Below are 25,867 nucleotides of genomic sequence, written 5' to 3'. Positions count from 1 at the left end.
CACGAGCATCCCCTGCGTAGGGCAGACTCCTGGGCATTCTTTGCTATTGGCCCCAGTGGCAAATGGGTGTTGCAGAAGGCAATGAACTAGAAGGAAATGGGGGCGGTGCTTCCTGGGACTCTGTGGCAAGTGACTCGCTCTGACCGCCAGATGAAACAGTGCTAATGAGCAAATGTGTCTTCGATATTTGTGACAATGTGCTAGACACTGTGCTTTGTGGGGATAACCCCATGAAGCCTCCCAGCATCCAGGGAGGAAGGTACTCCTATTCTGCCAGGTTTACATGGAAAGACCATGAGGGTCATTGAGTCACGTTACATGAATTAGCCAAAGTCCCACAGCTATCAGGTCACATGATGGACAAGGGCTCTCCCTCTCCAAACCAACCTCTCATTCCTTTGGTGGCTTTATGCTGCATTCTACTTGTATAATTTCAACTGTCCCTTGCTTTTGCTTATCAAGTGCCATTTATTCTTTTTGGTCTGTGCAGCAAAACTTGCTTAGTGGATTCGAGAATCTCAAGGGAAGTCTCAATAACCCAGGTGACTTCTGTCTCCTTTCTCTGTCCTTGCTACGGGATGGACATACTACGTAATGAGTGTGTCTACACTCTGCAGTGAAATTTATCTCAATCTTTCTGTTGTTTTGATTTGTTTGAGAAAGCATCTCATGTAGGCCAACTGGAGCTATCCTCCAACTGGCAATTGTAGCCTAGGCTACCCTTGAACTTGTGATAAATTCTTCTCCACCCTACCCCCAGCTTTGAAGATGACAAGCATGCCCTGCAAAGTCTGGATCCTCTCAGTTCTCGTGGGAGGCAAGCAAACTGGGATGAGGGGGATAGGAGATGTGAAGGGAGGAGGTGGGTGAAAATGAGGAAGAGGAAGAAAGTCCCAGAAGCTGAGCCTCGGCACAAGAATTCCAAGCCACAGGTTTGTTCTTTAGAGCAATGAAGTTCAACCTAATAAGTGTCTCATAGAGCAGGCTCAGAGCAAGATTCAAGCCTTTACTGCCCCAGGGGCCTACTAGGCTTAGCCTCAAAACACCACAGAACAAGACCCATGGCTATAACCACATGGTGGACTGTGGATCAGTGAGTTATGAAAGGTACCCTGATTCCTGGTTAAGATTGGTTGAATCCCCAGGATCCCTAAAAGGGACAGCGGGCTCATTCCCAGCTTCCCAGATCAGGGCCTCACTAGCTGCAGCCTCCCACAAAGCCCTGTAGAGAGAGGTTTGAGACAGACCAAGTCACTTACAGCAATTCCCCAAGCCCCTCCTCCACAGCTGAGGACATGGCCACAGGTCATGTGGGCTCAAGACAGATCATTTAGAGACAGGACCACGCCCCCAAATGTGTAGATGAGGTCACCCACCCAAAAAATTGTACTTGAGGGTCATGTTCAGAATTAAAGGTGTGCAAGAATCACTCCATCATCTGAGAGCTTCTGTCACAAGAGCTGTAACACCACCGTTTGGGGAAGAGATCTGCTCTCCTAAAATTGCCGCCAGAAGCCAAAGCCCTCCGGCACCCCTCACCAGCTAGTCTGTCTTTTGCTGGCTAAGCCCCGCCTGAAATGGAGGTGGATTCCTGAATTCTCCTCCTTTCTCCTGGACCCGCAAACCTAGCAGGACGAGGGATCTCAGCGGAAAGAAAACCTTCGGCACGCAGGCCCATAGTGGACTCTTCCTCCTGCCCGACACCTGACTTCCTCATCTGAGGTTCTTGAATCCAGCCAGTCAAAGCTCTTAGTCCAAGATGCCCCAAAGCTATTCGGAGTGACACAGAGGGATGTTTTTAGGCTGGGAGGAAGACTCAGTGAGGGAAACGTTTGACTTGTAGGCAGGTGAACCCAAGTTTCACCCCCGGGACTGTTATTAAAAAACTAGACTCGTTAGTATATGCATACAATCCCAGTGCCATGGATGGGAAGATAGGCAGGTCTCTGGGGTTTGTGGCCAACCCACCTAGCCTCATCAGTGAGCTCCAGGCATCTAAGCGAGGCTGCCTCATAAATTAAGGTAGAAAGCCCTAGAGGAACAAGTCCTGGGACTGTCCTCTGGTCTACACACACACACACACACACACACACACACACACACACACACACACACACACACCCCAAACACAAGACTTCATACTACGGCTGGTATTTTGAGCTGCAGTGTGCTTAGAAATAGGCATTTGTGTGTGCCTCTCCATCAACCTCTACCTCTCTCTAAGACACTCTCCACGACAAATCTCTGTGGAAAGTACATTCCGGGTGTCTGGCCCTGCACAGAGGGACTTGACCCACAGGAAGTATGCAAGCTAACTGGAGAGGCAAGGGAGAAAGACCCCAGGGGACTTATTTCCCACTTGTATTCCACCAGTCAAGGAGCTTGGCCCATGTCCTCTGGTCCTTAGAGCCACTGAAAGGCCATCATTTGTGGCTCCAGCTGACACAAGGCTCTGAAAATGCTTTCTCAATAAACAAATCTCATATACCAGTAGGACTGTGGCAGCTTCCTATGGCTCCTCCTTCCTTTCCTCCCTGTCTCCTCCCTGTCTCTTTGCAGACAGCCTGTTCATTATATTCTTATCAGTGTTGTCCTTCGGGGAGTGTCGCTGTGTTCTGCCTGATACAGTGTGCAGAGACCATATCCATTCTTAGAACAACCTTACTCCCAAGATCAGCTCAAACAAGTTCCAACCTCACCCACCTTCCATCTTTTTTATTTAAGGTGAAGTATATGTTGTAGAAATAAGCAGGATGAAGATAGGAAAGCCATCTACAGGACATCTCTAGTCCCCAGAGCAGGTACCAGCCCACTGAGTGGGGTTCACTGCTGCAGAGCTGAGAGCTGAGGGTCACAGGTGAGCCAAGACAGAGGCTGTATGGTAGAGTCGGGGGCACTCCAGGCTACCACAGGGAGTGGAACTTGGATCGAGCTCAGTCTCTATCCAGAGGAAGAAGCAATGTCAGCAGGAGTAAGGTACAAACAGGGCTTTGGACCTGCTGTGTTGCTGCCAGAGGAGAAGCCTGCTTGGCTCTGTGGTTCAGGAAAAGAAAGCAAACAGTTCCCAGGGGAAGGCACTTTGCCACTTCAGGCACAGAGCCCTGGCTGTACACAAAGGAAAGTCCTAAGACAGGGAGTGAGCTTTCTGGGACCAGGCGAGGAGAAAAGAAGGCTTCACCACCCTAGATGAGCAGCGATCAGCTGTCAGCTGATGTCCACTGCGAGCAAAGTAACTCCAGGAGCTGGGGAGGTAGCTCAGTCTACATGAGCCTGCCATGCAGGGCTGGGGAGGTGGCTCAGTCTACATGAGCTGCCATGCAAGGCTGGGGAGGTGGCTCAGTCTACATGAGCCTGCCATGCAGGGCTGGGGAGGTAGCTCAGTCTACATGAGCCTGCCATGCGGGGCTGGGAGGTAGCTCAGTCTACATGAGCCTGCCATGCAGGGCTGGGGAGGTAGCTCAGTCCACATGAGCCTGCCATGCAGGGCTGGGGAGGTAGCTCAGTCTACATGAGCCTGCCATGCAGGGCTGGGGAGGTGGCTCAGTCTACATGAGCCTGCCATGCAGGGCTGGGGAGGTGGCTCAGTCTACATGAGCCTGCCATGCAGGGCTGGGGAGGTAGCTCAGTCTACATGAGCCTGCCATGCAGGGCTGGGGAGGTAGCTCAGTCTACATGAGCCTGCCATGCAGGGCTGGGGAGGTAGCTCAGTCTACATGAGCCTGCCATGCAGGGCTGGGGAGGTAGCTCAGTCTACATGAGCCTGCCATGCAGGGCTGGGGAGGTGGCTCAGTCTACATGAGCCTGCCATGCAGGGCTGGGGAGGTGGCTCAGTCTACATGAGCCTGCCATGCAGGGCTGGGGAGGTGGCTCAGTCTACATGAGCCTGCCATGCAGGGCTGGGGAGGTGGCTCAGTCTACATGAGCCTGCCATGCAGGGCTGGGGAGGTAGCTCAGTCTACATGAGCCTGCCATGCAGGGCTGGGGAGGTAGCTCAGTCTACATGAGCCTGCCATGCAGGGCTGGGGAGGTAGCTCAGTCTACATGAGCCTGCCATGCAGGGCTGGGGAGGTAGCTCAGTCCACATGAGCCTGCCATGCAGGGCTGGGGAGGTAGCTCAGTCTACATGAGCCTGCCATGCAAGGCTGGGGAGGTAGCTCAGTCTACATGAGCCTGCCATGCAGGGCTGGGGAGGTGGCTCAGTCTACATGAGCTGCCATGCAAGGCTGGGGAGGTGGCTCAGTCTACATGAGCTGCCATGCAAGGCTGGGGAGGTGGCTCAGTCTACATGAGCCTGCCATGCAGGGCTGGGGAGGTAGCTCAGTCTACATGAGCCTGCCATGCAGGGCTGGGGAGGTAGCTCAGTCTACATGAGCCTGCCATGCAGGGCTGGGGAGGTAGCTCAGTCCACATGAGCCTGCCATGCAGGGCTGGGGAGGTAGCTCAGTCTACATGAGCCTGCCATGCAGGGCTGGGGAGGTAGCTCAGTCTACATGAGCCTGCCATGCAGGGCTGGGGAGGTAGCTCAGACTACATGAGCCTGCCATGCAGGGCTGGGGAGGTAGCTCAGACTACATGAGCCTGCCATGCAGGGCTGGGGAGGTGGCTCAGTCTACATGAGCCTGCCATGCAGGGCTGGGGAGGTAGCTCAGTCTACATGAGCCTGCCATGCAGGGCTGGGGAGGTAGCTCAGTCTACATGAACCTGCCATGCAGGGCTGGGGAGGTAGCTCAGTCTACATGAACCTGCCATGCAGGGCTGGGGAGGTGGCTCAGTCTACATGAACTGCCATGCAAGGCTGGGGAGGTGGCTCAGTCTACATGAGCCTGCCATGCAGGGCTGGGGAGGTGGCTCAGTCTACATGAGCCTGCCATGCAGGGCTGGGGAGGTGGCTCAGTCTACATGAGCCTGCCATGCAGGGCTGGGGAGGTAGCTCAGTCTACATGAGCCTGCCATGCAGGGCTGGGGAGGTAGCTCAGTCTACATGAGCCTGCCATGCAGAGCTGGGGAGGTGGCTCAGTCAGTAAGAGCCTAACATGAAAGTGTGAAGACCTGAGTTGGAATCTCCAACGCCCTTGTAAAAGTGGGGTGCTGTTATGTGCCTCTATGACCCCAGAGCTTGGGTTGGAGTAGGGCAGAAGAGACAAGAGGATTCATAGACCACATTGGTTTGCCACCCATGCCAAGCTAACGAACTGTGTGCTCACTGAGAGATCCTGTCTCAAAAAAAAATGGTGGAGGGTGATGGATCAAGGAAAACATCTGAAGCTATCCACCTGCCTCCACACATACACACATGCACACAGCCCTACAAACACACACACACACACACACACACACACACACACACACACACACACACACACTTAAATAAACACCTACCATTTTGTATAGGAAATACAATGTTACTGGTGTTCTGTACAGGAAATACGATGTTACTGGTGCTCTGTACAGGTATTACAATGTTACTGGTGTTCTGTACAGGAAATACAATGTTATTGGAGTTCTGTAAAGGTATTACAATGTTACTGGTATTCTGTATAGGAAATACAGTGTTACTGGTGTAAGCGACCTCTCCCTGATTCTTCTCACCTTCCTTTCCAGAGGGGTTCCCTGTCACTTCTCAGACATTTGTGATTATCACCATTATTGTTTTAAATGTGTCCCACCAGGGTCTCGTGTGTCTGAACACTTCCCTCACTGCTGGCAGCACTGAGGGGAGGTGATCTGGTCTACATGGCAGAAATGGGCCAGTGAGGTGGCGGAGAGGGCTTGTGGGCTACATCTGTTTTTGCTGTGAAGCTCTCTGCTTCCTCATCTTCTAGGATGTGAAAAAACCATCACCTCATTTCCCCGTCACTATGATCAGGGTGACTTCAGTGGTCATACTGTCCTCACCAGGACGCACTGTGTCTCCAGAAACCATGAGCCGAGATGACCCTCGTCTCCATGTTTGAGTCTCTTCTGATATCTACTGGATCACAGCACCATGAAAGCAAGTAATACACTTTCCAACACAATTTTACACTTCAATTTTCCACATAAACATCTGAGAACAAGCGAAGATTATTTTGCCTAATGTTAAGGGGACTGCCAATGACATACTTCTGTATCCTGATTGTTTGTTCGTTGTTTGTTTGTTGCATTGATTTGAGCTTAGCAGAACACTTAAGGTCCTCGTTTGAAAACATTGTACTCTCTCATATTCCATTATGTATTAGTATTAAATCATTTAGCCAGTCTTTGGGCTGCCTTTATGCTCTTAAAACCACGCTGCAGAGATACTCCTGAACACATCTCCTTTCCCACATACATTAAAATCTCTCTAAACTTAAACTGCTGGGCTAGAGGCTAAGTACATCCTCAATTTCACTAGAGAATACCAAATTGTCTTTCAAAATAAGATGTTCATATTCATTTAATAGCATCCTTGGTGGAAAGAGGTTATCTTTTGCTCTATATCCAAAATACAGCTATAAAATTTTCAAGCAAATTGGTAAATGGAACGGTTTCCTTGTGCCTTTTCATTTTTAATTTTTTAATGTATTTATTTTACGTTAGGTATATGAATGTTTTCATTGATGTGTGTAAGTGCATCCTGTACATGCCCAGTGCTTGCTAATGATAAAAGAGAGCATCATATTGCCAGGAGCTGGAGTTACAGGTGGTTGTGAGCTGCCCTAGGGGTGCCTGGAACTAACCATGATGGTCTGCAGGATCGAGTGTTCTTAACCACTAAGACACCTCTCTAGATCTGTGCTTTGTGATTTGAGTTCATCCACTTCCCTGATTCCAAGTCAGCTTGGGGATCTTCTCATCCCGTTACCTGTGCACAGCATTAAGTCAGCTTGGGGATCTTCTCATCCCGTTACCTGTGCATAGCATCAAGTCAGCTTGGGGATCTTCTCATCCCGTTACCTGTGCATAGCATCAAGTCAGCTTGGGGATCTTCTCATCCCGTTACCTGTGCATAGCATCAAGTCAGCTTGGGGATCTTCTCATCCCGTTACCTGTGCATAGCATCAAGTCAGCTTGGGTATCTTCTCATCCCGTTACCTGTGCATAGCATCAAGTCAGCTTGGGGATCTTCTCATCCCGTTACCTGTGCATAGCATCAAGTCAGCTTGGGTATCTTCTCATCCCGTTACCTGTGCATAGCATCAAGTCAGCTTGGGGATCTTCTCATCCCGTTACCTGTGCACAGCATCAAGTCAGCTTGGGGATCTTCTCATCCCGTTACCTGTGCATAGCATCAAGTTAATGCTACTTCATGATTTAGGAAGCCAAAAGAATGGCTTCTAATTTTTATAGAAGTTGGAGCTTGCTTCTTCATTAGAAAATTTAGAGCCTATCTGTAGAAGCAGAAGAAACACTGCCTTTATACACTGTGTGTGAGACAGGGAGCTTGTCGCTGAGCCGTCACACCAGCCATGAATCCCAGGGAACAGAAGTCTTAGCCATCCCCAGACAATGAGTAGAATGTCTTTTTTGTAGACCTCATGGGCCTCTTTCTTGGAGTCCTCACTGCTCAGACACACCCTGTGGTATCAAGAACAATGGAGCCACAGGAACTACCTGTCCATTTTCCTGATGTCTACCACTGCATGGGGTGAAGTTGCTCCCCCCCACAACAGCTACCAGGAAGTGATGTATTGTCACCTACGAATGCTCAAAAAGAGAATCAAGATGCCTTCAACTTGAGGTGTGCCCCCTCCCCGATTCCCGGATCCTTCTCCTGTGGTACTTTGGAATACTTGGAAGACTCATCTATGTATGCGACCCTGGTTCAAGGATGGTGGTGAATGGACATGTAGTCTGGACGTGCACCAGAGCAGTCCCTCATGTCACTCCCCTTCATGGCTGCAGGAGACAGTCTGTGTAGCTTGGGAAGTGGTGCTTCTTCCTCATTGCACAGCATTCTCCCAGTTTAATGGTTAAGCAATGAAGGAAATAAAAAGTGGCACTAGCTCAGCATGTAGATGGCAGCTAAAAATACCCATTATGTCCTGCTGGATTTCTCCTAGAACCTAGAATCCCGAGTGCAAGAAAACACTTGAAAAATGATGATGGTGATGGTGATGATGATGATGATGATGATGATGATGATGATGATGATGATGATGTAGGAGGTACACTCTTCACCCTGGGGCCATCCTGAATACATATTTCCTCCTCTTCCTCCTCCTCCTCCTCCTCCTCCTCCTCTACCTCTTCCTCCTCCACCTCCTCTTCCTTCTCCTCCTCTTCCTTCTCTTTCTTCTTCATCTTTTGCTGCTAGCAAGATGGGTTGGCTGAACATGTAACAGTGCTTGCCTGGTGACCTGAGTTTAATCCCCATGCCCCACATGATAAAAGAAAAGATAAGGAACAAACCAACTCCAATAAGCTGTGCTCTGATCTACACACGCGTGTGCCCCTTCACACACACACACACCACTAAATGAATAGCTTCAGGATTTACTTCTTCTTGGTGCGTTGTCTGGCATGTGTGTTCAAGTGTGCACACACATTAACGATAGCACATGCATGCCACAGCACACATGTGGAGGTCAAAGGACAACCTTGGGTGTTAATCTTTACTTTCTGCCTGACTCAAAACAGTGTGTCTTTGCTGTTTGCTGCCCTGTATGCCAGGACACCTGGCCTGTGACTTTCTGGGGTCACTTCTGTCTTCACTTCCCAAGTTGCTGGCTGAAAGTTGTGTCATACAGCATTCGGCCTTTTACCGGGGTCCTGGGCTCTCAACTAAGGATCTCATGGTAGTATAGCAAGTGTTTCCCTGCCAGGTTGTCTCTTCAGCCAGGCCTGAGTCCTTGAACATGTTGACTCAGTCTTCCTTTGAAGGTGCATATCAGGACCACCACCATTTTGCAGGCAAGAAAACAAACTCTGGTCCCAAGGCAGCCCTCCTTGTGAGTGGCTGACTTGAATTCCATTCTTTAGACTCGTGGAATCTGCAGTAGAGGCCCTCAGCTATACAGAAGCTCCTGCTGAACACAGCCAAGTCCTTCCATGCCTATCTCATTCCAGAATCTGGTGGAATGCAGCTGTGGAGTTAATAAGAAATTAATTCCCTTTTTCATCCTTATCTCTGACACACGTCAAACCCCAGAGGCCTTAAAATTTTTGCTGATTCCTTTTTTCTTTATCAGGAACAGTTTCCAGTCTCTAGGCTCACCACATATTCTGTCCCGTTCAACTCAACACACAGTGACTACATCCAGCTCCTCCTCAAGGTGACTGACCACAACCCTTAGCAGCTGAGAATCAACCAAGCTTCACCAGGTACTGCTCCCTGCTCCCTTTTAGTTCTGTCTCCTGATGTGACCATTGCTTCCATTCCACACATGACTAAGACTGAGGCCGATGAATGCGCAGTGGCTTATAGAACATTGGTGAGTTCTCAGAAGGCAGGAGTCCACCTAGCTCCTTGTCCTGAATGCCAACATCCACACTCCACTACAAAATTTATTAACCATGTATTCTTTCACACACACATATCCACATACATAGACACAAGTGGTTGATTTTTTTTTCAGGCCAGTGGAATATTAGTCTGCTCAGAAAAAGGAAGGAATTGTAGCTAAGCCCCCATTCTCTACACATAAATGGATGAAAGAGAAAGTAAAACTAGAAGCATGCATTGATAAAAGTGTATACAGTTTCCAAGTTTCCCCAAGAGTCAGCCAGGTGCTTGCCCACAGGCTCATGGTTATAGTAAAGCCACAGTGGCTAACACCAATCCAAGCCTTCCAGAAGCTTCACTGGAAGATGTTCCACCAGCACAGTGGCCTCTGACAGAGGGAGAACAGCTTGTCACAGTTTCATCTGGCAGGAAAAGGTATGAAAAGAGGAAGAAAGCCAGACTCAGACTTACTACAGACAGAAAGCATTGTCATCACTCCAGAGAGATGGCATGGGTTAAAAATAAACTACAGAGGACAGGGAATGTGGTTCATTGGTTGGATGCTTGCTTAGCATGTAGGAAGTCCTGGGTTCAATCCCTGGCTCAGCATTAACTGGGCATGATGCTCCACATCTCTAATCCCAACACTTGGGAGGTGGAGACAGAAGGATTAGGAGGACCAGGAGGAGTATGTAGACATAGGGATGTCCTCCACACTTCCAGGGCATGGACACGCATTCCAGTGCACTGGGGACTGCCTCGCTTTGTGTCTGTGTCCCCACCGTCCCGTCTAGCTAGCACCGGTTTTACTCTCACGAGTCCTGGTGTAGGCGGCAAATGATGTGCTTGCCTTTGCCTTCCAGGAAACCCATGGCTTTCTCCAAAAGCAATTTAGCTTCCCGAGGACATGTCCTTGCCTTATTTTGTCTCTTCTTTCCACAGTATCTCCTCTCACAGCCTACATAGATCCCAAGGAGACACCCCCCCCACTATGGAACTCCTAAGATAGAGGAAGCCCTCCAGAGGTCCCAAAGTCTCTGGCATTTCAGATTCCTATCCCAACTCCCTATATGATTCAGGCAATGCCAGCCAAGGGCCTGGCAAGATTGTTCAGTAGGTCAGTGTACGTGCCACGGAAGTCTGGCACACAGCGGAGGGAACTGACTCCTAAATGTTATTCTCTGACCTCCACATGTGTGTTGTGGCACGCACAGACACACAGACAGACATACGTGAATGCATACACACAGACAGAAGACAGACATAGGGGGAGAGACACACAGAGAGAGAGAGAGAGAGAGAGAGAGAGAGAGAGAGAGACAGAGACAGAGAGAGACAGAGAGAGACAGAGAGAGACAGAGACAGAGAGACAGAGAGACAGAGAGACAGAGAGACAGAGACAGAGACAGAGAGACAGAGACAGAGACAGAGAGACAGAGAGACAGAGAGAGGAGGAGGGTGAATACTCAAGTCTCCTCATCTGAGCTTCAGGCTCCTCACCCAGGAGACAGCATACATATACTCATCTCATGGCCGCAAGGATCTGGCTAAGCAGAGAAATAAAGAACAGCACGTACAGCGCCGGCTGTAGAGGACCTCCTCCTGCAGGCTTCTCAGAACGCGAAAGCTCTCATCTAGGAGGAGCACGAAGCACCTGCACTACCAGCCTGTACCTGTTTGTCTGTCCTTAAGGAAATGGAGTGTCTAGAGTGATGGCTCACGGGATAGGAGCACTTGCTGCTCTTGCAGAGGATCCGATTTAGTACCCAGAAGTCACACCGGCAGCTTACATCTGACTGCAAACCCAGCTGGAGGGGATCTGACGCCTTCTTCTGTATGCTGTAAGCCCCTGTGTTCATGTGCTTGCACCCATAGACAGATATACTAAAAAATAAAATAGGAAACTATGGAAAATGCTGAGCAAGCCCGTATCTCCCAATGCCAACTATTCACAGTCCCAACGAGACACCAAGTCCACTCCCAGGGACACACCAACAGAATTGCTTGTGTGTTCACAGGACGGGGGGTGTGCACACTCAGCAAAGCTATTCACAGCAGCCAAGCTTGGAAGCCATCCACATGCCCAACAAGACAAGAGTAGATAAACAAAGGGATTTCTACACTCCCAGTGAGATAGTCCACACCAATGAGAACGCACGGTCTATGTTTTGACAAGCAGAAGAAGCCAGAGTAGAGAGTATCTGCCATGTGCTTCTGTTTCTAAAAAGCTTGTGACCAAGAAATACTACTCCAGAGTGCAAGAAGTCAGGACTCTGGAAGGGACAGTGTCCAGAAATGGCACACTCAACGTCTTCTTAGGAAGGGGGCTCTAGAATGTTTTGCTGCTTGGTCTGAGCATTGACTACACAGGTTGTCCAATTCCTGAAATTCTACTTAACTATGTATCTGTAAACTCTTTTTTCTAAATCACATAAAACTTTAGTAAAGAGTCAATGTAAACTTTTATTGGTGTGTGTGCGTGCGTGCGTTTATGTGTGTGTGTGTGTGTGTGTGTGTGTGTGTGTGTGTGTGTGTGTGTGTGTGTGTGTTAAGGTCTAGTTAAATGCTAAGGCCTAGATGCAGTGTTTAGGCCTAGGTAACTGTTACCTGGCTAGCCAGCCACTATAAGAAAATGTTCTCATACTGTTTCTGCTGATACTAAGAAACTTTCTCATGCTCAAGTTGATTCTATATTCTGATATGTTCTGTGCCCTTGGAAACCAATCATGATAAAAAGTCAATAGAACTGTGTTGTATAGCTACCCACAGTCAGTTTGAGCCCAAACCAACCACCCAGCAGAACTTCTGTGTGTAAACTTTTACGGTATAAGATGCCCCGGGGAAGGACCCCAACATAAAAGAGACACCTGCACCAATATAGGAAACTATTTGGAATAAGTAGTGGTCGAGTAAAGTTTAAGTTCCTAAGACCTCCCTGGGAACTGACATCCTACTTGACAGAAAGAGACATATGTGGACAACCGACACCCTGATTGGCAAGTTAAGACATGAGCGTTAGACAAGTCCCATCCTGGTAGACAGGTTAGAACAAGAATAACAGGTAAGGCGAGTCCCGACCCAGCTGGAAACTCCAGCCAATGGGAGCAGGAGAAGTGTACAACAAAGACATTTTCCTAAGGATGTCCCCTATCCTAATCCTAATTGGTGGATAACTTGACACAGGTGTTTGTAGATGTCGGGCTTAAAAAGCCCCATGGAACTTTAACTTGGGGGTCAAGATTCAGCTCCCATGCCTGAATCGTGTCCCGATCAATCAGTCTTGAGGGGTGGTGTTTGATAGACCATCCCTATTTGCCTGAGCTCCGTGTGTCTGAGTGGCGTGTAGAGAGGTTTGTACAGCCCCCCACAGTGTGTTTGCCCATACCGCTCATGTAGAGTTCAGAGGTCAACACCAGGAATCTTTCTCCATTGTTCTCCACCCTAATTTGTGATTCAGTGTCTCACGGAGCCTAGATCCCCCCTGTCCCTCTCTGCTGTCTAGCCAGCAAGTCCCTGGGATCCATCCTCTGGACTCTGACTCCCCCTCGCCAGTGCTAGAATTACAGTTGTGCCACCGTTTATGCTTTTATGCATATGCTGGGGACTCAAACTCAGATCCCCACAGTTTCACACTGAGCCATCTCCCTAGCCCAAAATGTGACAGTTGGGCCGACAAAGTAGGAAGCAGACAATACAACTCAATGGGATGCTTTATTTAATAAATGTTTGCTATGCCCCGTGCTAGACAACAGTATAGGGGACTGCTGAGCGCACAGCTAATGAGTCTGGGCTCTTCATCATCATCATCTTTACCTCCATCACCATCTTCATCATCAGCACCACTACCAAGGCTTCCTCGTGCTCCTGACTACCTACCTACAAGGTGTGGTTTTTTTTCTTTTTCCTTCTTTCTTTTTTAAAGGGTAAAAATGCACACACTTTATTTCTGCAGTAATCCATCTTAGGAGAGGAGAGGGAGACTGAGCTGAAGCTTCCTTTTAATTAATTAATTAATTAATTAATTAATTTTTATCTTTATTAACTTGAGTATCTCTTATTTACATTTCGATTGTTATTCCCCTTCCCGGTTTCCGGGCCAACATCCTGAGCTGAAGTTTCTTGTGCGAGGTCACACACCTCGCCAAGTGAGCACACGTCTTATGCTCTGGAAACCAGCCTTGCGTCCTTTCTCACAGTGAAGGAGTCCTGTCTGCTTTACCAGCCCCCTGCCGCGAGTGAGTGGCTATGGAAACCAACACCTTTACCCACGTCCAGCCAATAGTGAGGAAACATCAGAATGCCACAGCGGTTCCCAGTTCTATCCCTGTCCTGCTGCGAGGTGGATACACACACTGGAAAAGGAGCTACAAACACCGGGGATGTGTGGCTCAGTTAGGAAGCCAGGGGTTCAACTTCCCAGCACTGCTTAAAGCCAGTGTCATGGTGCACGCCTGTAACCCCAGCACTTGGGAGCGAGAGTCAAGAGGATCGAACGTTCAAAGGGCCAGCCTGAGACACATGAGATCCTGTCTCAAAACAATCAAAACTCAAAAAACGAGAGTTAAAAAGGTCAGTTCTTCTACAGCCAAAGTCCACAGAAACTGAATTCATTTCCAATTGACTGCCTGGGGAGTACTGACACACCTCCCCTCACTTCTCCCCTCACCTGGTGCCATTCTCTTCTCATCCTCCCTGGTCAGGAGGACATCAAGCTGGGGGCTGTGGTACCTCGGTGGAAACAAGGGAATGTCCCTGGGGAAAGTAGTCTGAGGGTGGTCAGTGAGTCCACATCCCCGAGTTTAGCATATCAAACATGTTTCACACAAGCGAGCTTTGCTTTGGCATGCAGGCTGGAGGATTAGTGTACATAGCCTGACTGGTGGAATGCTCAAAGCACAGACCAGCAGCCTGGATGCTGGGGACAGAAAAGGCAAGAAAGGCATCCATGAGTCTGTGACATGAAAATTTACACAGCCAAGGGGTAGCTTCCATGCTCCCTCCAAATCACCTCTTCCTCTTGCGAAAACCCTAAAAAGATAGAGACGGGTTCCCAAAGGCCCACTGACCCAGCTCCACCCTATATGCAGGCAGGACAGTGACCCAGCCATCTATCTGGTCATGCTCCTAACTACATAGACCCATTCTCCTCAGATGAGCTTAAGGGGAGGAGGCAAAGAAACCTGGCACTACCTGTCAAAGTCTTGGCTCAGTTTTTTTATTACACAACCCTGCAGAGAAACATCAGCTGGCTGTCACTTAGAAGGAGCTCAGGACAGAAAACATCCTTTTTCGCAGATTGAGGGAAACACAAGTCTCTCGAAACAAGCTCCTATCTCTTGCTAAAGCTTGTGGAGTTTTATAGGCTCTGTGCTAAGTCATGGCGAGGCTATCACCTTACCATCAACTATCCTGACACCTCTGTGAGAAGGGGATGCTGTGAACTCCAGCTCACAGATGGCAGCTGTGGCAGCCGGACCACAGACATCCCTGGATGAGAATTATTATTTGGTGTGTGTGTGTGTGTGTGTGTGTGTGTGTGTGTTTGTGCGCGCGTGCGCGTGTTTGTAGGGCTGTGTGCATGTATATGCATTGATGTTGGGTGTCCTAAATCAGAACCTGGAGTTCAGCATTTCAGACAGACTGATTGGCCAGCAAGCTCCAGGGCTCTGCCTGTCTCCACACCCTTAGCGCTGGGCTTCTGGCTTCATGCCTCTACACCTAGGTTATTTTATGAGTGCTAGAGGTTGAACTCAGGTCCTCATCCTTGTGCAGCAAGCACTTTACTGACTTAGCCATCTTTCCTGTCCCACTCACATAACAGCTGTGTCCAGTGGGAACCAGCATGAACACCACTGCAGCCCATGACTTTTTAAAAGGCTCCTCACAATCCACTTGAGATTTATCAAAAGAAGTACTTGATCAAGGAATGTTTCCACAGGCATTCCAAAGGAACTTCATTTGAACACCAGTATACAGTCTGTACTTGCCACCAAATAGATCTGCTACTAAGATCTAGAAAGCAGGGCTGGAGAGATGGCTCAGAAGTTAAGATCGATGACTGCTCTTATAGAGGACCCTGGTTTGATTCCCAGCACCCAGTTGGTAGCTCACAATTATCTATGACTCCAGTTCCAGGGGATCCAACATGTCCTTCTGGCCTTTATGGACACCAGGCACACACATGGTGCACATGCATGCAGGTTGACAAAGCATCCATTGACATAAAACAAATAAGAAACAAAATTTTGTCAAAACTTTAAAAATTGAAAGAAAATTGATACGACAGTGTTCCACATTCTGTGGGGGCTGGGGGAGCAGCACTGTCATTTGGTGCTATCTGTGAGCATAATCCTCTCTGCTGCTACATCAGTCAACACTATTGGAAGCCGACCATGCCAAGCCAATGCCCAGTGGTCTTGGTGCACAGTCAAGAAAAACTAAATAAGTCAAAGTCCTTCATTTCACGTCTCTGACAAGGACTAGAAGAGTTGATTTTCCATTTATCCATCACTCCATCTCCCTGGCTGCCTCCTAAGAGAAGCATTTCAGATGGTAGGGACCAATAAAGGGGTGGAGGGACAGGGTGCAAGCATCTACATTCCACAGGTGCTGGGTACATGTTGCCCATGTGCTGGGTACTCATTGTCTGTGTGCTGGGTACTTGTTGCCCATGTGCTGGGTACTCATTGTCTGTGTGCTGGGTACTTGTTGCCCATGTGCTGGGTACTCATTGTCTGTGTGCTGAGTACTTGTTGCCCATGTACTGGGTAGTTGTCCCCACATGGTGGAGGCTGCTTGCTCTGCCACTTGCATCGGCACATGGATAAGGCTCAGTCATTGTCTAAGCGTTAACTCAGATATGACTGCCCTGTTGGGGTAAGAGGAGTGAATTCTGAAAGGCATCTTGACTCTTAAGAGTCCTGAATTTATAAGGGCATGAAGGTGACCGAAGTGAGATATTAAATGCTATTACCGAGTGGTGTACTGGGCTCAAGGGAGGCACACAGGCTAGTCAAATGGAGCCTTTCGGGGGAATTTCAAGAGACAGCATGATGTTGGAACAAGCTTTCAAGGATAAGCAGGTCAGGAAGACAAAAGTAGGAAAGGGTCTCCCAGGTACGCAGAACTACAAACAGGGGAGTAGAGGCAGGGAGATCCCTTGCCTACACTCAGGGCTATGAAACCTACATTCACACTGAAGGACTGATAGGCTTCCTGGTGGACACACCCATTGACCTCATAGGCATGCCTCACTCACACAATCTGGGCCTGACCTCCACCTGCTCTCCTGCAGGGCGACACACGTCTCAGGAGCCTCGCAGCAGCCTGCGCTGTGCCAGACAGCTTCCCGGGACATCTTTTGTGGTACCTCCTCTGTTCTATCTGATGAAGATGGGCTCAGACGTTGACGCTAACCTCCTTAGCATTCTCTCTACTTGGCTGATTGCTAGTGAGGACAGCAGTCAAAGCCCCAAGCTACGTGCTGACATTTCGTAACCTTCGAGGGAAGTATTGACTTACACAGACACCCGTTTCTCAGATGGGAGACAAACAGTCCAATAGGCAGGCAAGATGATCTTACGAGACGCAAATGGGGGAGTTGGAAACTATGCCTGAGTTTTATGGACTATTAAACCCCTGTTGTTTTCTTTTTGGTGTGTTATATTTTCATACATGTATTTGTGTGCATTTGTGTGTGTATGTATGTGTATGTGCAGTACATGTATGTCTAGATATGTATGCACATGTGTGTGCAGGGAGAGGCTACCTATCAACCTGGGGTGTCTTGCCTCAGATACTGTCCACCTTGGTTTTGAGACGGGGTCTCTCACTGGCCTGTGACACATGGGCTAGGCTAGGATGCATGGTAAGCTATCTCCCAGCCCAAGCTTGTGGGTGAGGTAGCTGCCATCCTTCTATTTCTTTCCAATAGAGAGTCACAGGGAAGGGGCCACCTTCTACCTGTGTGGGCAGCACAGATACATGTCCCATTTCTGGATAAAGGTCCCTATCTCCAGGCAGATACCTCACTTTTGAGGGTGGTTGCTAAGCTTTGAATAAATGCCTCATTTACTTTGGTTCATGGACCAATAACCAACACGAGGACTTTCTGAACTTACAACCAGAGACAAGAGAGACAGGAGCATTTTGTTGGGCATCAATTGCTTCTCGGGAGTCTTCCTATGGAGTTTTTCCAGCACAGCCCTGAAACGCAGGCCTGTTTATTGTTCTCATTAACAGTCTAAGAAGATGAAGAAAGGCTGAACAGCTTGAGGTCTGGTGGTGACAGAACTCAAATTTCAAAACACTTGATTTCAAAGCTTACTCCATAGAGCCTAACAGTATTCAGCTGCACCTCCCCGAGACCCCACTCACTCTTCCTTTCTTTCTTCCCCTTCCTTTATTTCCTTTATTCCTATTTCCTTCTTTCTTCCTCCCTTCTTTTTTCTTTCTTTCTTTCTTTCTTTCTTTCTTTCTTTCTTTCTTTCTTTCTTTCTTTCTTTCTTTCTTTCTTATGATTACCTATAGGTATCTTCATGCTGCATGAGGCTAAAAACATTTATAACTACTTGTGTGTGTGTGTGTGTGTGTGTGTGCTTACCTGTGCGCATATATATATACGTATATATATATATACATTACATATATACATATATATACATACATACACACACACACACACACACACACACACACACACACACACACACATATGGAAGCCAGAGGTCAAGTTCACGCCTCCTGCCTCGGGTGCTTGCCCTCCTTGGTATAGCTGTGTGCTTTGTTTTTTTTTTATTTTATCCTTTTGAGACAGAGTCTCACATTGACCTGGAGATCCCTGACTCTGCTAGGCTTGCTGGACATCAGGCCTCAGGGATCCACCTACCTCCACCTCCCACGTTCTGGGACTACAACAAACATAGTGTGCATAGTTTGCAAAACCTATACCACGTCTCAGGTTTTGTTTTCCTGTGTGGGCTCTGGGGGCTTGAACTCAGGTCCTCAGACTTGTAAGGCGGGTGTTTTACCAACTGAACCGCATTGCTCTAGACCCACCTGGCTGCAGCCCTTGCTCTTAGACACAAACAAGGTAAGCGTGGTGTAGTGGTGCAGGGAAGGTCAGTGCCAGTAGCAATAAGGATTCTAGAATTAGAGGTCAATAAAGTGCCGCTCCTGATCCCAGCACTTGTTTATCATTAGATGCTGCAAACTATTCCCGTCTTCCACTCTCAGTCTTCCTGTCTCAAAAATGGACACGATGCTGAAAGCCGCCCCTCCCCCGACAGATGGCTCCTGGTCCAAAGCTATGACTAAGGTGGCAAAGACACTGCTAAGATAATTTGCATCAAAATATCAACCCAGTATCACCAGACAGAACGGAGGATGTGCTGGGGAAGAATCATAAACAGATGGGCACAGGGGTGCTCTGATCAAACATTGCTTATAAAATGGGGCGCGAAAGCAGGATCTGCGGCTGCCTGTGTTGTCCACTCATTCATTTGGCCAGTGTTGCTGTCCTCCTTTTCAGAGAGCCTAGGAAGCAGCCCACAGCACGTCTAAGTGGCCAGCATCTACTAAGCCTGGGGAAGCCCTAACGAAGCGATACATTCGTTCTACACTCGTTCAGAGCGAGGTGCCTCCTTTCTCTGTGGCATCTCAGCTGTGCAGTCCGAGAGCCTCAGAAAGAAATGAAAACAAACACACCAAAAATATGTGAGGAGAGACTTGGACGCGACCAACGCAGCCAAAGAGAAGGAATTCACTGACCCCCAATCTGGGCCATCTCAAGAGAAGTTGGCCACTGACTGAGCCTCTTAAAAAGCTTAAAGATCATCCCAGGCCATGGTTAGAGAGAAAACTCCAGCAAAACAAAAACAAATGTGATCTTCAAAGCCTTAAATGTCAGCTTGAAGGATGACTTGGAAGCTCTGGGATGAACCGAGAGGCCCTGCAGCTGCTCCCTCAGCATCAGATGCCCCTTCAGACTTCTTCAAAGTTGTCACTCTCCTGGATGATGTGTCACCCCCTCCCATACCCACTGGAGCCCAAACTCCACTCTGCAGCTCTGCATGCGGAGGGAGCTACCTAACTAACCTCTGCCCAAGGCTGGTCAAACAGGATTGGCTGACCGCCTCTACCTTGTTATCCTCTCTCTCTCTCTCTCTCTCTCTCTCTTTCTCTCTCTCTCTCTCTCTCTCTCTCTCTCTCTCTCTCTCTCTCTCTCACACACACACACACACACAGCACAGCATATGCAGCACACACACATACATACACAGATACCACATACACAATACCTCATACTACAAACACATACCACAAACACAAGCACCACACACACACACCACACACACACACCACACCACACACAAACACACATCCCACAGATACATACACAGACATCACATGTACACACATACACACAAATCACAAACCAGACCACACACTCACATCATACACACACAAACCACACACCATACACATATACACACAAACCACACACCACACACATACACACACACCACAGATACATACACATACATATATACCACACCACATACACACACAAACCACATACCACACACACACACACAAACCACACACCACACACATACACACACACCACAGATATATACACATACATATACACCACACCACATACACACACACAAACCACTAACCACACCCCCACATACACACCATACACATACACACACAAACCACACATACCATACACACAGCCCACCCATTTAATTACTTCCTCTCTACACAGTTCACTCAGAGAGCTTTCTACATTGCCTCAGCCATCAGGATATCAGTTGTGGGCACACTCATGGGCAATTCTCTTTAGCTGTCTTTTCTACAGGAAGCAGGAATAATCTAAGGCCTAGGCATTCCAGCCATTGGTCTGGCATCATGAGAAATATAAAATCACATTGGGGTGAGATGCCTCCTCCTAAATCATTCAAGCTCCTGAAGACTGAAACACTGAATATTGAAAAATACAATATTCCCTTTATTAAGAGTCTGTATTATCTCTGGTTCTATTCTTAGTCTTATGTGATAAGTGTCAATTCTGTTCTATTCACCATACCTATATTTGTTATTTAAATGAGGAAGTGAAAGTCCAGAAGACTTGACTTCCTAGGATACTCATTCACACACATTTCTCTGTCCACACCGAAAGCAGGCTGCTTGAGAGTTGGTGCTCTCTCCACAGTGCAGGCTGCCTGCCTCTGGGACCCATAGCTGAGTGGTGGAACCCTGAACACTTCCTGGCCATCACCATCTAAATAGTCATTGGCTACCAAACCAGTGGCACCCATGCTGTCCTTTCTGTCAGGTGTGTTTGCTCCTGGAGGTCTTCGGGGATAGCTCGGTTGTGTCTTTGCTAAGCAATGAACCGACTGGATTGCAGAGCGGGCAAAAGCGAGAGATGGCAATTCATCTCCAGTCAGAGGTTGGTGAAGTGTCTCTGAGACCTGGAGGGCTAGGTGAAGATTCCCCAAACTTGTCTGGGAAAAACCTCAGGTACTGAACAAAGCTAACAGTGTCTCCCCTTGTGAGCTCTCTGAGGAGTCATACACTGAGGTAAGAACACTGGGGTAAGAGTTCTCCTGTGGGCTCCCTCTGCTCTTGAATATTAATAGCATATTAATATTACCTTCTACTTTAAGTGAATGGAGTGAGAGAGCTCAGTACTTCTATTGGCCACAGGAAAATCGAAAGACCCTTTAAACCTTGTTCCTCTGTATTCCCTCCTATGTAACAATCAGGCTTCTCTTTACTCTTGACTCTGAACCTAAGACTGACCGATGATGGAGAGCACTCCCTGCACTGAGTCAAAAGAACCTGGAGGTTAGGACATAAGAAACCAGAGCAGGGAGAGAAAGCAAGTTCCCAGAGAAGCCTTCTCCCTCCCTCAGGCTCTCCAGACACAAAGCACCCGGACTCTGGTTTGCTGTGCTCTGAGCCCTGCTCTCCCGGCCTCCCCCTTCCCCAGCCCTAAGCCAGAGACAGGGTTGTCTCTTCTTCTTCTGTCCTGATGGGGGCACAAGTATTCCCTGAGTCTTCCAGCATCTGGAGAAGTTTTAGAAACCGGGCTAAAGTCAGGTTAGAGTGTGCACAGCTCCTCAGAGGGGGTTGAGACGATAATAGCACCCTTGTGTGGTTTTTGTGTTGTTTTGTGGTTGTTTTAAAAGAAAAAGATGGGGATAGGATGAAGTTCACGGTGTAGAGGGAGAAATGCTTCCATGCTCAAGGCAAGAATTGACACCACAGTCGTGTCTGCATGAACACAAGCCCCATGTGCGTTCGCAAAGACCCAGCCACCTCTTACACACACTCTTCTTCCCTGTGCTCGCACTACCCCCCCCCCCTACCGCCCTGCACACACTTCATGGCATTGCCGCCTGCTCAGTCTTTTCCGGTATTTCCCAGGGGGTCAATTTGTATAATTTTTAAAATCCTCCCCAAATCTCAACTTCCTGTGGTTCTGTTTTTATTTCCAGATTTCCTTCCCATGGTCTGTTCTCTCTCTCTCTCTCTTTCTCTCTCTCTCTCTCTCTCTCTCTCTCTCCCTTTCTCCCTCCCTCCCTCCCTCCCTCCCTCTCACCCAAACATTGTTACTTGGCTCTGCGGCAAGATGTAAAACCAGAGGCCCCAGAGACTGCATGGCTGCCAACCCAGGCTCTCTCGCGGTCACTTGTTTGTCATCCCAGCTACGGGCACACACGCAGGACTGTGCACTGTGTATTCCCTGGTTGATGGACCTCTGTGGCCACCCCCATCCCCCAAAAGAAACCCAGCACCGTTTCCATCCTCTTCTGAGAAACAGACGCCACACTCAGAAGGACAGCACAAAACTGGAAAAGCTCTTGAGAGTCAGAAAAGTGACTTCCGTGCCCCCCGTGGTTGCAGACAACCCCCACCCCCGGGACTCTGCCCTCCCACCCTCCCAGGAATTGGCCATACACTCCCCAGCACTGCAGAGAAGCAGCCAAGGCAGAGAGAGAAGAGTTAAACCAAGCCCAGACTTCAGCAATCTGTGTTCAATTTTGATAAAAATCTCTCTTGCTCTCCCCCACCACCCCCTCCCTCTGCCCACAGCTCAAACAAGTCTCTTTATGTTACCAGTATACATTTTGTTTTGTGTACTGCAGCCCGTGTCCCTGCCAGAGAACCTAAAGTTAGCCCACTGTGGGCACATGGGGCAGAAATAGCCACCCCGCTTCTGAACCAGAGCTGGACACAGGACTACAGCAGCCAGCAGCACCATCATCTTCTTCTCCCTTCTTCTCCATCATGTTCCGACTCTCCTCCTCCTCCTCCTCCTCTCCTCCTCCTCCTCCCCTCCTCCCCCTCCCCCCCTCCTCCTCTTCCTCCTACTCCTCCTCTTCCTTTTCCACCCTGTTACCTGTGGTCACACTAGATCCTTCTGGGTTGAGTCCCATTGCATTGAAGGTTAGAACCCAGCAAAGCAAGAGTTTGGGCTGCCCCACAGGTGCCAAGGGCCACAGTCTCCAGAATCCTTCTCCCTGATCTCCCTGACGCTTCTTGACTGCCCACTATCTGAAGAACAAGAGCCACTCCACTGGGCTGCCCATCCTCCTTGTCAAGGCCCTGCCTGCAAGTGGGAACTGAAAGCTTGGAAAGACTTCAGTCCACCTGAATGCACACACCGAAATGGGCAAAGTAGCCACCAAAGGAGTTGTCAGCATCTGGGAACAGGGTGCTATCTGTGTCGGTTCACTCAAGCCATCGGGAGTCCGATCGCAAAGCCGCTAAAAACTTTTCCAAAGTTTTCCAAAGCCGTGTACAGTGAGTGGCCCGATGCACACACTCCTCACTCCACCCCCCTGCGCGCACACACAGCCTCCCATCAGCCCACTCCAGAATCGGAGTCTCTGCAAACATTTTCCAGAACAAAACAGGCAGCTGCTGGAGGGGCTGCCTTTCCGACGCTAACGCAATAGCGAAAAATGAAGCGACAGGAAAGAGTGCTAACGTTGCTCGGCGCCTAAGTTTCCAGTACTGCACCTACCCTGAGGCCCGCATGGTGCGATGAGGCTGCTGCTGCCCCGGCTTCCCGCAGGCACCGCGCTCGCTTGCTCAGCTCAGTCCTTGGCTGCCCCGGACTCCGGAGAAAGCAGGCTGCTCCCTCTCGGCCGGCCTCGCGCCGCCGCCCGCCCCGCTCTGACGTCAGGCGTCTTGGAGCTAGGGATATTTATGGCTAGGAGACTCTGGCTTTTCCCCCTAGGTGCTGATCCGATGGCAGCAACTTGGGAGTTGATTTGCAGTTTTCACACTGGGAACTTGAGGGGTGGGAGGGAGACAGCAGCTGGCACACCTCAGGATGGGGATCGCTCCTTCTCGCTTTGGCGTCCAGCCTCTCTTAGGGGCTGCACCTCTTTGGAAGCATAGCAGGGTCAAAGAGGCAAAAGTGGTCACCTGAGCAAGAGACCAACTAGCGAAGGACCTTGTGGGGAGCCACCCATCAGGCTGGAAAGCAGGGCGCTCTCCCTGGGCAGTGCGTGCCTGGAAGGTGCTGGCAGGAGAGATAAGCCAGCGGCAAGGAGCAGGCACTAATTAGAGGGCTTGCGCCACACCCTAACAACTTTTCCATTTCTTCTTTGGGAGTGAATAGGGTTTTTTTTTTTAACTTCTTTTTATTAAATTATGTTCCACACTCCTTGCCTCTTTGTATGCCTTTTCCAACTCAGAGCTGGCCAGTTCGTCTTACCCCATTGCTTATGCACACAGCTCAAGCCAAGCACAGTGGCTAATTCATCCTTCGAAAACTCGCGTTTTGTGTTTTAAAACGTGGGATCGTGGGATCGTGGGGCCTCCTCCTTGACCAGACCGGAAATGATGTCGGTTAAGAGCAGCTGGCTCTAAACACACAATATCTCTGGGTGCCTATTTATTGTATACATTGCCCACACCCAAATGTCCCCTGTCCCAACCCGTTATTGTTAATATTGACAGCAACATAGCAAGTCCTAAGTAAACGCAATCTATTTATTGTGGTTATTGTTAAGAGAGGGGTAGCAGAAAATTATTTAGGTGTAAGAGATTTATGACTGATTCATTCACCAAGCATCCACAGTGAACCTTCTCCTTTTGGAATTATCCCACAAGCAAACTTGATTGTGCCACCATAAGGAAACATGGGGTGAATTGAGGAAAACAGGAAAGGAGACCAAAGGAAAGGGAGTGGTCTCATTAGTACCAGCCATCCGCAGCAGTTGTGAGCGCATGTCTGCAGGGCACTAACCTCTGAGAGATGCCTCTCCAGACGAAATGAGAAAAGGGATGAACTGAAAGACAAGTGGATCCGAGAGCGGATCGGCAACATGGTTCAACTAGTCAAGGCGCTGCTGGACAAACCTGAAGGCCTCAAGTGATTCCCAGGACCAACATGGTGGAAAGAGAGAGAAGAGAAAACTACTGCTCGATATCTTCTGACCTCCACAGGCATGTGGTGGCACATTCTACAAGTTCATAGACACACGCGCGCACAACCAATCAACCAAATAAGAAAAAAAAATTCTTACACACAAAAATAAATGGACAAAATTAAAAAATATCTTTTGAAAACTTAAAATTAAAAGAGAAAGAAGAGGTGAGACAGGGTGAGAGTCTTTAGGGGTAGTTGGTGTCAGGCAGGACAAGGTTGGGAACGAGGCAAAGGCTGAGGAGCAGCACCCTGCTCCAGTGAACAGCGATGGGGAGCGGGCTGTTTGTTTCACTGTGCCCCAGGAAATCTTGCTCCTGTTCTATTGGGAGGGGAAAAGAACAAGAAAAGCTCGAATCAGGAGAAATTGGTGCTGAGGAGATGTTTTGAGGCCAGTGACTCTCAAAGCGTCCTGTGAAATAGGACATGCCAATCCTTGCACACCAAGTCCTAATGGAGGTCCGCCATCTTGAAGAGCTCCCATCTCCTAGGACTGTCCCCTGAACATACACGGAGTCACTGAATCTCTGAAGTCCACTCATAGCAAGCTTTTTCTTCCCAGAAAAGGCAGCTCAGAATACCACAAACTTGTGAAGAGCGTGGATCGTGGATCGTGGTGGAAAGCAGGCTTCTCAAACCCTTCTCCTCACTCCATCACGGGGCAGAGCTCTTCATCCGCAGAGCGAACTTCCCAGCAGCACTCGGGAAAAGAGCATGTGATCTAAGCATGGAAGCCAACGAAGAGAACTGTAGAGGTCACACTGGAGTGCCCAACCACTGCTCACTGCCTCATCAGTACCTCTGATGAGGGATGTTCTCAGGCCCAGTGTTCCTTGAGATCAACGCCGCCTGCCAAATAGCTGGGCTGCAGTACTCAGCTACCTGCTCAAGCATTAGTCTGGCCATTTCCAGAGAAACGGTTTGGGGATGAGATTAATATTTAAATGGGTAGACTCTGAGGAAAGTGGATGATGCCTCCTCATCTAATTGTTGAAGGTTTTGAAGAC

At 48.9% G+C, this 25,867-nt stretch overlaps 1 protein-coding gene across 5 annotated transcripts in view; it reads right to left on the bottom strand.

Moving 5' to 3' along the window:
* Daam2 (dishevelled associated activator of morphogenesis 2) overlaps window positions 1–23,554 on the bottom strand; it is a 116,213-nt gene extending 92,659 nt beyond the window's left edge. For 2 of the 5 annotated variants that reach the window (XM_087565761.1, XM_087565765.1), the window contains exon 1: window positions 23,448–23,545. The gene's annotated coding sequence lies outside the window, so the exon portion shown is untranslated. 5 annotated transcript variants of the gene reach the window in all.
* Window positions 23,555–25,867: the final 2,313 nt, after the last annotated feature.

This window comes from Rattus norvegicus, chromosome 9 (genome assembly GCF_021556685.1).
Source record: "Rattus norvegicus strain SHRSP/BbbUtx chromosome 9, alternate assembly SHRSP_T2T, whole genome shotgun sequence".
NCBI lineage: Eukaryota > Metazoa > Chordata > Mammalia > Rodentia > Muridae > Rattus > Rattus norvegicus.
The sequence above is the reverse complement of the archived record's forward strand: the minus strand, read 5'-3'. Positions and strand labels throughout refer to the sequence as shown.